The sequence below is a fragment of the Arvicanthis niloticus genome, chromosome 15 (assembly GCF_011762505.2).
Source record: "Arvicanthis niloticus isolate mArvNil1 chromosome 15, mArvNil1.pat.X, whole genome shotgun sequence".
In the NCBI taxonomy this organism is placed as follows: Eukaryota; Metazoa; Chordata; class Mammalia; order Rodentia; family Muridae; genus Arvicanthis; species Arvicanthis niloticus.
Window position 1 is genome coordinate 6,360,238 of NC_047672.1, and position 13,205 is coordinate 6,373,442.

General features: G+C 39.8%; 1 pseudogene; it reads right to left on the bottom strand.

Moving 5' to 3' along the window:
- Window positions 1–2,285: 2,285 nt before the first annotated feature.
- On the bottom strand, window positions 2,286–3,155 carry LOC117720953 (putative vomeronasal receptor-like protein 4; annotated as a pseudogene).
- Between the last annotated feature and the right edge of the window lie 10,050 nt (window positions 3,156–13,205).

The following is a 13,205-nucleotide window of genomic DNA, read 5'->3' on the forward strand; positions in this document are numbered from 1 at the left end:
TAGAGTGGAAGAAGAGGGGGGGAAATGGACTATGATAAGGTGTGGGGGTGTGTGGGATGTAAAACTATGCCAGGAAATTTGGTTATGTAGAGAAGTATGAGACACAGAGACTTGGTGGGCACACAATTGAGACAGGCAACTCCCCACTCCCAGCCAGATTCCTGGCTTGGAACATGTGCCAGTATCCTCTCATAAAAGAAATATGTCAGCCAGGCAATGTTGGCACACGCCTTTAATCCCAGCACTTGGGAGGCAGAGGCAGGCAGATTTCTGAGTTCGAGGCCAGCCTGTCTACAGAGTGAGTTCCAGTACAGCCAAAGCTACACAGAGAAACAAAAAAAGATAAGAAATATGCCGTATGGTCACATAGGACAAAACCAGAGTCCTCCAATGCACTGAAGTCGGGGACCTCTGTGACTGATTTAGGAAAAGACTAGAAGAAGCTCAGAAGGGAGACCCCACTCTCAACTAAACCTTGTGCTCCAAGAGACTAAGCCACATACCAGGGAGCACATATATTTGGTCCAAGTCCTGTGGCCTTGTAGTAGAGGACTGCCTTTTCTGGTCTCAGTGGAAGAGGAAGCACCTAATCCTGTAGAGATTTGAGGCCCTAGAATAGGTAGAAGCCCAAGGAGTGGAGGAGTAGGAGGAGCACCCTCTCAGAGGCAGAGGCAAATGAAATAAGGAAATGTGGGGGGTAGGGAGGTATGAGGAGGGTACACCATCTGTAATGTACATAAATAAAATAACTAATTAAAAATCCTAATTGTCATGGTTCTAAAAAATATCTCATTTGTTAAGTGCCCTTGTTCTCTTGCACATAGGACACAAGTTCAGTTCTGAGCACACATTTTGGCAACTTGAAGAAGTGTTTTCGAGGCAGAGGCAGGTGGATTTCTGAGTTCGAGGCCAGCCTGGTCTACAGAGTGAGTTCCAGGACAGCCCGGGCTATACAGAGAAACCCTGTCTCGAAAAAACCAAAAAAAAAAAAAAAAAAAAAAAAAAAAAAAAAAAAAAAAAAAAAAAAAAAAAAAAAAGAAGAAGAAGTGTTTTCCTGATAGTCCTTTTTTGATTATTCTTTTTTTTTCAAATTTTTTATTAGATATTTTTTTTACACTTCAGATGGCATTCCCTATCCCCATTCCCCCCACCCCCCTTAGGAAACCCCTATCCCATGCCCCCTTTTCCTTTTTGCATTTATACATTTTTTTTTTAAAAAAATGTTAATCATAGGCTTTATATGTTTGGAATTGTTCAATCAGAGGTGTAATCCACTGACCAACCTAGATATAACAACTATCTTTGACTGGTGGAGATACATGAATGTCTGCCTCCCTGTCTCCCCCCTCTTTCTCTCTTTCATCACCTAGCTTCTCCTCTCCTTCTCCTTCTCTTCTTACTCCTTTTCTTCCTCTCAGTACTCCTCCTACCTTAGCTCCTCCTACACATCAGAATAACCTCTGATCTTTTAGTTGTGTAACTATATGCTTGGAAATAGAAATGCTCATAGTTTCCAGACCTACTGGACACTGTTTTACATTTGATAGATTATAAGTGACCTCAAAAGTATTGTGGATTTCCAATTAATGTAGGGAGTGATGGGAGTCGGTGGGATGTTTGGGAGATGGGAGCATGGACATTCTCATGGAGACAAAGGTGAAGAAGAATTGGATGAGGAATTGTGGGAGGGAGTACAAGGAGGGGAGCAATGACTGGAGTGTAAAAACTTAAGAGTAATGTTTAAAAAAGAATGTATGGGGCTGGTGAGATGGCTCAGTGGTTAAGAGCACTGACTGCTCTTCCAGATGTCATGAGTTCAAATCCCAGCAACCACATGGTGGCTTACAACCATCCATAATGAGATCTGATGCCCTCATATGGGTGTCGGAAGACAGCTACAGTGTACTTACACAAAATAAATAAATAAATTCTTTAAAAAAAAAGAATGTATGTATGTAAAGCAACAAACATTATTTGAATCATGAAGATAATCACTTTGCTACTTGAAAAATTGAAGTTTAAGAAGAATCTGTAACTTAGAAAAATACAATTACTTGAGATATAACAGTATGGCACAAACAGTCTGAAACTGCATTTCCAGGAAACCTGTAACCCCTTCTGACCTTTGTGAGCGTCAGAATGCACATATGTGTATGGTATAATACTTATATATAAATAAAAATCAGTAAATTATATATAAATGAAGAGAAAAATCATTTCTATAAAATCTAGTGGCACTTTGACTGAAAGTTTTACACAGTTTATTCAGTTATTCAGTATACAGTTTATTCTCTTATAAAAATGATTTGAACCAAATAAATAATTGTGGGATAGGCACACGTCACAAACTTCTGAATAGTCAGGACGACTGGGTCATACACTGATAACAGGACTGAGGTGGATGTGATGTTGAAATCCTCCTAGTACTTGACAACAAGAAAAGTACCAGAGCAAAGTGGTCTGAATGGCTTTTTTCTCAGGGGATGCACTCAGGTGAGTGATGCTATGAAGATGCTTATATTGCCTCTGATGTCTGTGAGAGATAATCACCATGTTTGCACTCATGGTCAGTAAGACTACTACATGGAACACTCTCTGGAGCAAGAGATTGTAAAAAGTAATTTCCTGAAGATATGGTTCACAGGGAAGAGTGAGCAACATTTAGTGACCTCAAGTGCTTAGTCTCATTTACATTGATAAATCTAACAACATAGAATATCATGTCACTACTGAGAGGCAAAATGAAAAACCAAATATAAAATAAAGCATTGATCATGTATTTTTTTAGTTTATTTTTAAATTTTGCCAGCAAAGAGGTACTGGGACTGATTATGATAGCCTGAAACACACTCAGGAGGCAGGTGCTGGTGATAGAGAGTCCTCTCATCACCCTACTTATGTAAAAAGTTGTCTTACATTTGACGTATTCTTAATGTTTAGTGACTCAAAAATATCTGCAAGCTAAATATTTTCTCCAGTAAGAATCATCATTATGTGTATGAAAGGATATTGACAGGAGATCATGTCCATGAGTTTGTTCTGTGAACTAGGATTATGATAATATACAAAAGATGAAACATATTGGCTAGGACACAAAGCCCAGTTTGAAAATAAAAGATATTTTTTAATGAGGGCATAATGGAGCGTATATTCATCTTAAAGCACAGTAGAAATGAATTTAATATATTTGAAAAAAACAGTGTATATACAAAACTTGTAATTCAATGAATAGTGTGTCTATATCACCATTCTTTATTATCTAGTAATTCTTGATTAATCTGTCTCTACAACTTCTCATGTTCTAGACTGTACATCACAGCCTACATGTCTATAGACCATCCATGTGTTTCTTCTATGTAAAATATTACAGATAATAAATGTGTTTATACTGGAAAATCACACCCTCATAGAACACAAGGAGGGGGGATGCAATAAGGGGTTCCTGAGTGGTAGGGGAAATAGGATAAGGGGATAAAATTTGAAATGTAAATATTACAACCAATTTCAAAAAGGGAATAAAAGAAAAGTTTTTAGAACCAATCTTTTAAAAAATGTCAGCCTTCTAGGAAAAAAAAAATTTTTTCTTGATAATAAAACTTGTTCTGAGAATTGTATATTGTAGAATACACAGCCTTGGTATATCTACTCATCAAGCATACTGAGCAGACCTGCCCAAACCTATGTCCTGGAATTTCATCTGGATGCAGTAAAGACACAGCATCAGAGGCTTATCAATTTACTCTTCCCCACCCCCTTCTAATATCTCAATGCCCATAATCAGCTTGATGAAGTAAAAGAAGAGTCAGCACCCCTATTCCCTGGGCTTGGGGACTAAGGTGGTTAATATTGGTCTGTCTTTCTAGGGAAAAGTAGTGGTTTTGTTGGAACAGGGAGGATTAGCTAGGACTTATTGCATAGCCATAACCTATTGGTAGAAATCTGTATAATTAATATCAAGATGAAGTTATAATTTCTTAAATGGTACAAAATTTACTTTGATTTCAAATTTAAGGTTTTTATTGGTATGAGCTTTTTATTGATATAAAAGTGAGATGAATATTGACACTCTCATGGGCATTGTGCCTGTATAACATATTTAGGAATACAAGGCTTAGACCCAGTCCTTCTTTAATTTTTTAAATGATTTGGGATTCTTAGCCTATGAGTTAAGGGACTATAGCAAATTCATGGCTTTGAGTTTATTGTTAGGGTGTTTTCCATATTTTATTTAGAAATAGCTGAGAGGAGTTAACAGACAGCAGTCCAGGTTACCTTACATGGATAGTTGGTTTTCAAAATGTCAGAAGTCCATAGAATTGATGTTACAAATATTTATATATTAATGTTCATTTTGATTAGAGACCTCTCTGCTCCTGACAGCTTCCTGTCATGAATTCTAAGAAGAAATTGAGCATCCTTGGAGTTACTCCAGTTGTGCAGTGACAGCCACTAGGCAAGAATTGCCTCTTTCCATCTACAGACAGACTACTGTCCAGAAAAGTACACACTTGCAGAATAGTCAACTGATTATATCTGCCTAGACAGAGTAATCAGCCCTTAATAATTCTGCATCACTAAGGTCTGTCAAATGTTTCTGGGTCAGAAGGCTGAAGATTTGATGCTTCAATGTTCAGTAGTATAGGGGCTTTCCAGGTGTTCAATGGTCTCTATAAATTGGCTATGTTTTAGAAGCTATGCTTAGTGCTTCCCTTAATTTCAGTTAACTCAGTCATTCTGGATTTCTGATGGGGTTGAAGACCAATAGCCTCATAGCCAATCCTGGCTATTTACTTTGAGAGAAAATATCTGAGTAAATAGTTTTCAGCTGACATTCATTCTAAAGCCAAGAAAAAAGCCAGGTTCAAAACTAAGTGTTTTAGTTAGGAGAGATAACAGAGGTTCTGGTTAGTCAACAAAATGATGGACTGGTTATTAGGACTATCTTGTACCTCACTGGTACAATTAGGAATAAGTATGCTCTAATGGTATTTTGAGAGAAAAGTTTTATTTTAACAGGAAGGGTGATATGTAGGAGGAACTAAGGCGTAAGGAGTACTGAGAGGAAGAGATGGAGTAAGGAGAGGAGAAGATGGAGAGGAGAAGCTAGGTGATGAGTGAGAAAAAGAGAGAAAGAGAGGGTGGGGCATGGAGGCAGATGTTCACGTGTCTCCACCAGTCAAAGATAGTTTATATATCTAGGTTGGGTATTGGGTTACACTTCTGATTGAGAATTACCAAACTTATAATGCCTTTTATTAACATTAAAAAAAATTGTATAAAAGCAAAAAGGAAAAGGGGGCATGGGATAGGGGTTTTCCAGGGTGGAGAAATGGGAAAAGGGGATGGCATCTTAAATGTAAATAAAATATAAAATAAAAAAAGTGTTCATAGTCCCATTCTTATATAATAGAAAATTTCTGAAATGTAAATAAAATATAAAATAAAATTAAAAAAAGAAATAAAGAAAAAAAAAAGAAATCTGTTAGACTTAGTCCAGCATAGGCTGGCCAAGTTGTCTGAATCTGTTAAATCTGAATCTGTAAAGACTGACCGCTTTGTCTGGTTATTGAAGTCTTATTTGAGAGGCAGAGGCAGGCAGATTTCTGATGCTCTTCCTTATTGTGTAACTTGGTTTCTGTGCCTGTGGCAGGGGCGAAAACTGTCTGTATCACCTGGTTTATGTGCCGCCCGGCCGTGAGAGGGGTGAGCTATCTGTGTTATTGTGTGTGTGTGTGTGTGTGTGTGTGTTTTCTTGGCAAATTGTGTGTTAGCTGTTAATCTGTGCTAAACATCCTGAGTTAAAAAGAGATAACATGATCACCGGCAGAGAAAGAAATGAAGCCACAGGTGCAAGAGTACTGCTGCAGAGAGGCGGGCAGGTCCTTTAGTAATGGGCACCTGCCGCGATTCGTGTTCGGACAGCCCGCCTACCACATGTAGGGTATCCTCCAGGTAACACCACATGGAGGGCGCCCTTGCCCAGCCCGCACTTGGTGGGTGACAACTTGTAGTTCCCCAGCACAGTGACAGCGTGCGGCAGCTACCTAGTTTTTGGTGTGTGTGGCTGTACTGGGTACCTTGAGGTCACTGCTGTAACTAATCGGTGGCATTCCACCCCCCACCTATGAAGATAGATAGGGCCCAGGTAATTATAGCGCTGAGATTTTTTTAAAAAGGGAAAAGCAAATAAGTAGCACTGAGACAAGTCATGTGATGTGACTCCAGCTTAGAAACGCTGAACCAACAAACCTGCCTGCAGACACATCAGACAGGTCAGGCAGGTTGCCTGCTACAAGAAGCTACAGGCTGTCCTGTGTCAGAGAGCCAAAAGAATAGGCCTCCATTTTTGTACAGATACAAATTTATAGTAAAAAGTAAGTTAATTATCAAAGCAATAGATAGGCCAGGATCCCTCAGACACCTAGATCTAGTGCCCAATATAGTCACTAGATAAATCTAGTGGAGGAATACCCTTCCCTCCGAAAAAAGCCTTTCTTCTGCAAGACCCTTGTAGGTTCTGGTCTTCGGGAGTGAAGAACAAGAGAGGACACCAGAAAAAGAATGTTCCCGCAGACATGGGACCCCATGAATTGATCAGGCCATAGTCAACAGCGGGTTAGAGAAGGTAAGGGACACCCAAAGGCCCACACCAGATCCCGTTGATAGATAGATCTTGTGTAAGAACATGAGACCCCACTAATTTCACCAAGGCACATGAGGTTAAGCAGGGATCATATGAGCTGCCAATAGCTTTTCTAGACATTCTGTCAGCATAGACAAGGCTTCAGAGGCTAGAGAGACAACAAGATAAGTCATTAAAAGGTTTAGTGTAAGTCTGGAGAAGAAGAGTGTAAAAGGTTTAGCGTAAGTCTAGAGAAAAGGAGTGGAGAAGATAAAAGATTTAGTTTAAGTTACTGAGAAAGTCTAGAGGAAAAGAGTGGAGAAGAGGAGAAGAGAAGAGTGGAGAAAGATTTAGTGTAAGTTGCTAAGAAAGTCTAGGAGAAAGGAGTGGAGAAGAGGAGTAGAGAAGACTTAGTGTAAGTCTAGAGGAAAGGAGTGGAGAAGATAAAAGGTTCAGTGTAATTTGCCGAGACTAGAGAGAGGGGTGAAGAAAGAGAAAGGTGACAGGAAAAAATTTACAGAAAGCAGAGAAGAGGGACTCCAATCAAAGGGAGATAAACTCTTTGAAAAAGACCAGTGTGCACATTGCAAGTAAAGGAGCCAGCTTCAGGTCCAAAAGGGCCCTAACAAATAGAAGCCAGGGCCAGGAAATCCAAAGCCTTGAAAAACACCCAAAGTGGCAAAGATATTAGCTCTGTGTGAAGACAGCTATTGAGATAGACGGGGCGACTTGGAGCCACCCAACTCTTGATAAACACAGGGTCCTCCTCCAGGCCAATGGGCCAAAATGTATTCATGGACTACCTAAAAAATGGTGGACTAAGAGATGGGCTGGACATCCCATTCATTTATGGTCATCCTAGACTGCTCCTACCCTCTGTCTGGTTGAGACTTACTCCCCAGGATGGGCATCCAGATACACTTCCTACCCGACGGGCTGCAACTAACTGACAAGAACTCACGGGTAGAAGAAAGGCTTCTCCTACTGACTTCAGGCAGGAGCCTAGGTAACCTGCTTTACAGACGGGAGCAGTTTTCTCCATGCTGGTCAGAGACAAGCCAGCACTACTGTGGTGGACACAAATGTCATCTGGACTGACTCCCCACCCCTGGGACTGTTGGTGAAGAGAGCAACCTTGGAACCTGGGGCCGACAAGCAGGTATGCTTTTGCCACAGCCCATGTCTGCAGGGCTATATACCAAGAGAGGAAACCCTGATGAAGCCAGTAGCTGTAAATATTCATTGCCAGGACACCAAAAGTGGGAGACTCAGTGACCTGAGGCAATAAAAGAACAGATCAAGTGGCTTGATACAGGAGCCCTTCCCGGTTTTGGGCCTAAAAGAGGCAATGGTGCACAGAAGAAGGGAGAACTATACTCCCTAGAAAGCAAAAGACTTACCAGGCTAAATGCACAGATGGACTCTTAAGATGAGTGCAACCAAACAGCCAAGAGATTTAAAGTGTATAAGGGACCTCAGGTTTTGAGCCAGAGAAATAATAAGACTTAGAGTAAGTAAGAAAATACCTAGGAGAAAACAGCCTAGAATAGGGTCCTTCCCAAGGTTTCAAGTGTCCTAGGTAATTAGATCAGACAGCAGTTTTACTTTTGTTTTTAAGGTAAGTCAGGAATTGTCAGAGATATTAGAGACTAATTAGAGGCTCCACTGTTTATACTGTCCCCAAAGCTCAGGACAGGTAGAGAGAATATACAGAACCCTAAAATTAAATTACCCTCAGGAACTGGCGCTGGCTATAGTGTCCCTTGTCCTTGTTCCACACCCAGAATGTCCCTTTTGTGTGAGAAATGATTTTTCAGGCTACTAAGAGACTGTTCCTGGCGCTGGTGACCATCCGACCTCCTTGAAATCCATCAACACCTGTGCCTGATGCCAACCTGAGAACATCCAGATGCCTGAACAACCCCCTGCTGTTTAGCTCAAGGTCACCTGCTATTCTACAAGGCCAAAGAGCAGGCCTTGACTCCTGTGACATCCCAGCCCTAGAGACACAGGGGTAATGCTTCCTTAGAGGGTGGAGCTTAGGGTATGTACACCCAAGGTTAAATGACAGCTTGTGATTCCAAGATTGAAATCGAAATGTGAATCTAGAGTTATATAGATTTGTTCCTTTTTGTAATTTCTCTTTATTATATATGTGATTTTATGTGTATGTAGACAACTATGTGCCACAAAATGTGTAAAAGTCAGAGGACAACTTTGAAAGTGTGTTTGAAAGAAATAGAAACTTTTTGAGACCCCCTTGCCAATAAAATAGAGCCTGAGGACCCCTGCTAACAGATATTTAGTGCCTAAAATTGATAAATGGTGGGCTTGCAGCTCTGGGCTAACATCATCTGTCACCACTGCTATCTTTGATGAGAGCAAAGATTATTGTGTTGTACTTGTCCAGCTAGTTCCCCGGGTTTACTAACACCCTGCAGGTACTCTTGAACTGAGTTGAGATACTCCCTAGACGCTTCCCCAGAGAGCCTATTTTCCTTGACTCTAGCTGTTACATTGAGACTAGGAGTGGCCGCAGGTGTGGAAACAGGTGCTGCTAAGAGGACTAGACTTGCTGTTTCTTAGAGAAGGAAGTCTGTGTGTTGCTCTAAGAGTAAAATGTTGCTTCTATATAGACCATTCAGGAGTGATTAGAGAGTAAACTCAGAGAAAGGTTAGACCAGCAACGGAAAGATAGAGAGGTGCAGCAAAGTTGGTTCGACAACCCTATTATCCTCCCTGGCTGGACCTCTTGTGATTTTACTCTTGCTTTTAACCATAGGCCCTTGCATTTTTAAATAGATTAGTAACTTTTGTTAGAGAAAGGATAAGTGCTGTTCAGCTTTTTGTGTTTCGCCATCAATATAAAGCTTTAGGTCAAGAAAATGATAATTATGATACCGAGGTCTAAATTTTACCATTAAAAAAAACTTTCATTAGAGGAAATGGGGGATGTAGAGTGAAATATATATATATATATATATATATATATATATATATATATATATATGTCATTCCTGACCACAGAGAAAGATGCAAGCCATCTAGGTGGGGCTATAGCCAGAAGAAGTGAAAAATAGTTTACCTGAAATAGTTGGTAATGATCGTTTAGGGTAGGTTCCTCTGAAATGTTGCACTGTTCTGGGTTAACCCCCCCCACCCCCCGTATTTCCAGTGTTACAACCTGTTGGTGTTCAAACTTTGTAAAGCAACCAATCATGTGTAACCGTGTGAAAATTCCTCCCTTTCCCTATAAAAGAAACCCCTCAGCTTGCTGGCCTTTTGTCAAAATTCTGTTCCTGCATGGACAAGCAGTTTTGACCTTGGTTAGCCAACTCCCCAATAAACCTCTGCTGATTGCAAAAAAAATAGATGGCAATTAATCATAAATAGATAAATAAGTTAATTAAATAACAAATCACTTAGATTTAAAATAAATAAAATATGAAAAAATACAATGAATCAATGAAACAAAGTGTTGGCTCTTTGTGAAAATCAATACCCAAGTACAGGGAGGTGATGATTGGTTCCTGTGCTGTCTAAGAGAACAGAAGCTCTAGACCAGGACCTTGGACCTTGTTACTGTGAGAAACCATGTAGCAGCCCAGGATCTCCAGTCCCAATGACTATAAAGTGGGGGGGGGGAGAAGTTATGTGTGAACTGCAGGTTCACACTTGAGAAAGATGAACATAGAAGGCTTCTAGAACAACCTCGATATCCACACTACCCAAGCCCAATAAGGAAAAGCCTAAAAGAGGTCATCAAAAGAAGTTTTAAAATTTTGGTAAGGACACTGAAATGTAACTCTACACAATTGATGGTTCCTTGCAGGGGTACAGAACTATTCAGCACTCCATAGGAAGCTGGCAAATGTGTGTTTGATCATGTTCCAGTATGTATATGAACAATACAAAATGGACCTTTTTTTATCATTTTTGGGGGGCTGGGGAGGATTTGGAGAAGGGTCAGATCTGTGAGTAAGTAGATATGGGAGGACAAGGACATGAGTGTGATAAGGTGCATAATGTGAAATTTCTAAATGATCAGTAAATGATTAGTTTGGAAAACATTATTTTAATTTTTATCTATCCATACATCCATCTATCTATCATCTATCTATCTATCTATCTATCTATCTATCTATCTATCTATCTATCATCTGTCTGTCTGTCTGTCTGTCCATCTATATCCCTAATGCTGATCCCGTTCCTCTAGGTACTCTCCTTTCACAGTCCATTTTCCCTCCTATTCTCATAAAAAACTATGGAAGCCTTGCTTTGGGTACACCCACCCACCCCCTGCCTGACACATCAACTCTCTTCAGCACTAGGTGCATCTTCTCTCACTGAGGCCAGACAAGGTAGCCCAGGTAGGGAGCAAGATCCACAGTAAGGAAACAGCTTTAGAGATAACCCCTGCTTCACTTGCTGAAGGACCCACATGAAGATCAAGCTGCACATGTGCTACATATGTTGAGTGGCCAGAGGTCCAGCCCTTCTATGCTCTTTAATTCATTGTTCAGTCTCTGAGGATCCCCAAAAGTCTAGGTTTATTGACTCTGTTGGTCTTCAAATGGAGGTGCAACTCCCCCTATGGCCCTTGTTCCTTCCCCTAACTCTTCAATCAGAGTCTCCAAGCTTCATCTAATATTTAGTTGTGGGTAACTGCATTTGTTTCAGTAGCTGCTGGGATGAGCCCCTTAGAGGACAGTTATGGTAGACTCCTCTCTGCAAGCATAACAGTATATGTGTTATGGATTTATAGAGTCAGGAATTGGTGCTTGACTTTAGGATGTCTCAAGTTGGTCCATATCTTGATTGGCCACTCTCTAAGGTTCTGCTCCATCTTTGTCTCTGCATTTCTTGTAGACAGTACAATTTGGGGGTCAAAAGTTTTGAGGGTGGGTTAGTGTCCTTATGTCTATACTACAGGTCTTGCCTGTCTAGAGGATATGGCCACTTCAGGTTCTAATCCGCACATCCAGGAGTCTCAATTAACGTTAACCTCATATAAACTTGGCAGACCCCCACCCATTCTAGGTCTCTGGTATGTCATAGAGATTCTCCCCATCCCCAGCAGCTGTTAATTTTCAATCATTATCCTGACCCTCTGGATCTCCCTGATGTCTCTCTACACATTTAATTCTGAACACTTAGCCCCATTATTCATCTCATCTTGTATCCCATCAAGTGTCCTCCCTGTATCTGCCACTTAAGACACTTTTACTCCCCCTCTGAGTGAGACTCAAGCCTCCTTGCTTGGGACTTCCATCTTGTTTAGCCTCCTTGAGACTGTGGAGTACATCATGAGTATCCTATACTTTTGGCTAATATCTACTTTTAACTCAGTACATACCATGTGTGTTCTTTTAGGTCTGGATTACCTCACTCATACTGATATATTCTTGTTCAATTTACTTGCCTGAAAAAGTCATGATGTCCGTGTTTTTAATTGCAGAGTAGAATTCCATGGTTTAAGTGAACCACATTTTCATTATCCATTTTTTTTTTTTGTTAAGAGACATTTGGTTTGTTTTCAGTTCCTGGCTTTTAGAAATATAGGTTCTATGAACACATTGGAGTATTTGTCCTTGTGGTATGATAGAGCATCTTTTGTGTGTATGCTAGGAGTGGAATAGCTGGATTTTGAGTTCCAATTTTCTGAAAAAAAAAAACCAAAAAACAAAAAACAACAGATTGATTTCCTGAATGGCCGTACATTTTTACTCCTACCAAGGAAGGAGTTTTCTTCTTGCTCCATATTCTTACCAACATGTATGTTTTATTGAATTTTTGATCGTAGCTATTCTGATGATTGTAAGATGAAATATCAGGGTCATTTTCATTTCATTTGAATTTCTATAATGAATAAGGATATTCAACATTTCTTTAAGTGCTTCCTGGCCATTTGTGTTTCCTGTGTTCTGAATTCTCAGTTTAGCTCTATACCCCATTTTTAAAAATTGGGTTATTTATTTTGTTGTTGTCTAACTTCTTAAGTTTGTTTTAAATTTGGATATGAGGTCTTTGTTGGACAAAGAGTTGATAAGGTTCTTTTTTCCAATTTCTAGGATCCCATGTTGTCCTACTGACAGTACCATTTGCTTTACACAAGCTTTTTAATATCATAAGATGTCATATACTAATTCAAGGGACATTGGTCTTCTGTTCAGGAAGTTGTCTCCTGAACCAATTTTTCCAAGCTATTTCCCACTTTCTCTTCTATCACATGTAGAGTATCATGTTTTATATTGAGGTCTTTGATCCACTTGGACTTGAGTTTTGCACAAGGTTCTAAATAAGAATCTATGTGCATTCTTCTACATGCAGACACCCAGGTAGTCCTGCATAATTTATTGATGATGCTTTCTTTTTTTCCAATATATGGTTCTGTCTTCCTTGTCAAAAACCAAATGTGAAGTTGTTTCTGAATCTTTTATTTGATTCCACTGATTAACTTATTTGTTTCTATACAAATGCCATGTATCTTATTGTTATTGTTCTGTAGTACAGCATGAAATAATTTATGGTAATCTTTAGAAGTTCTTTCATTGTACAGGATAGTTTCTGCTTTGCTGAGATT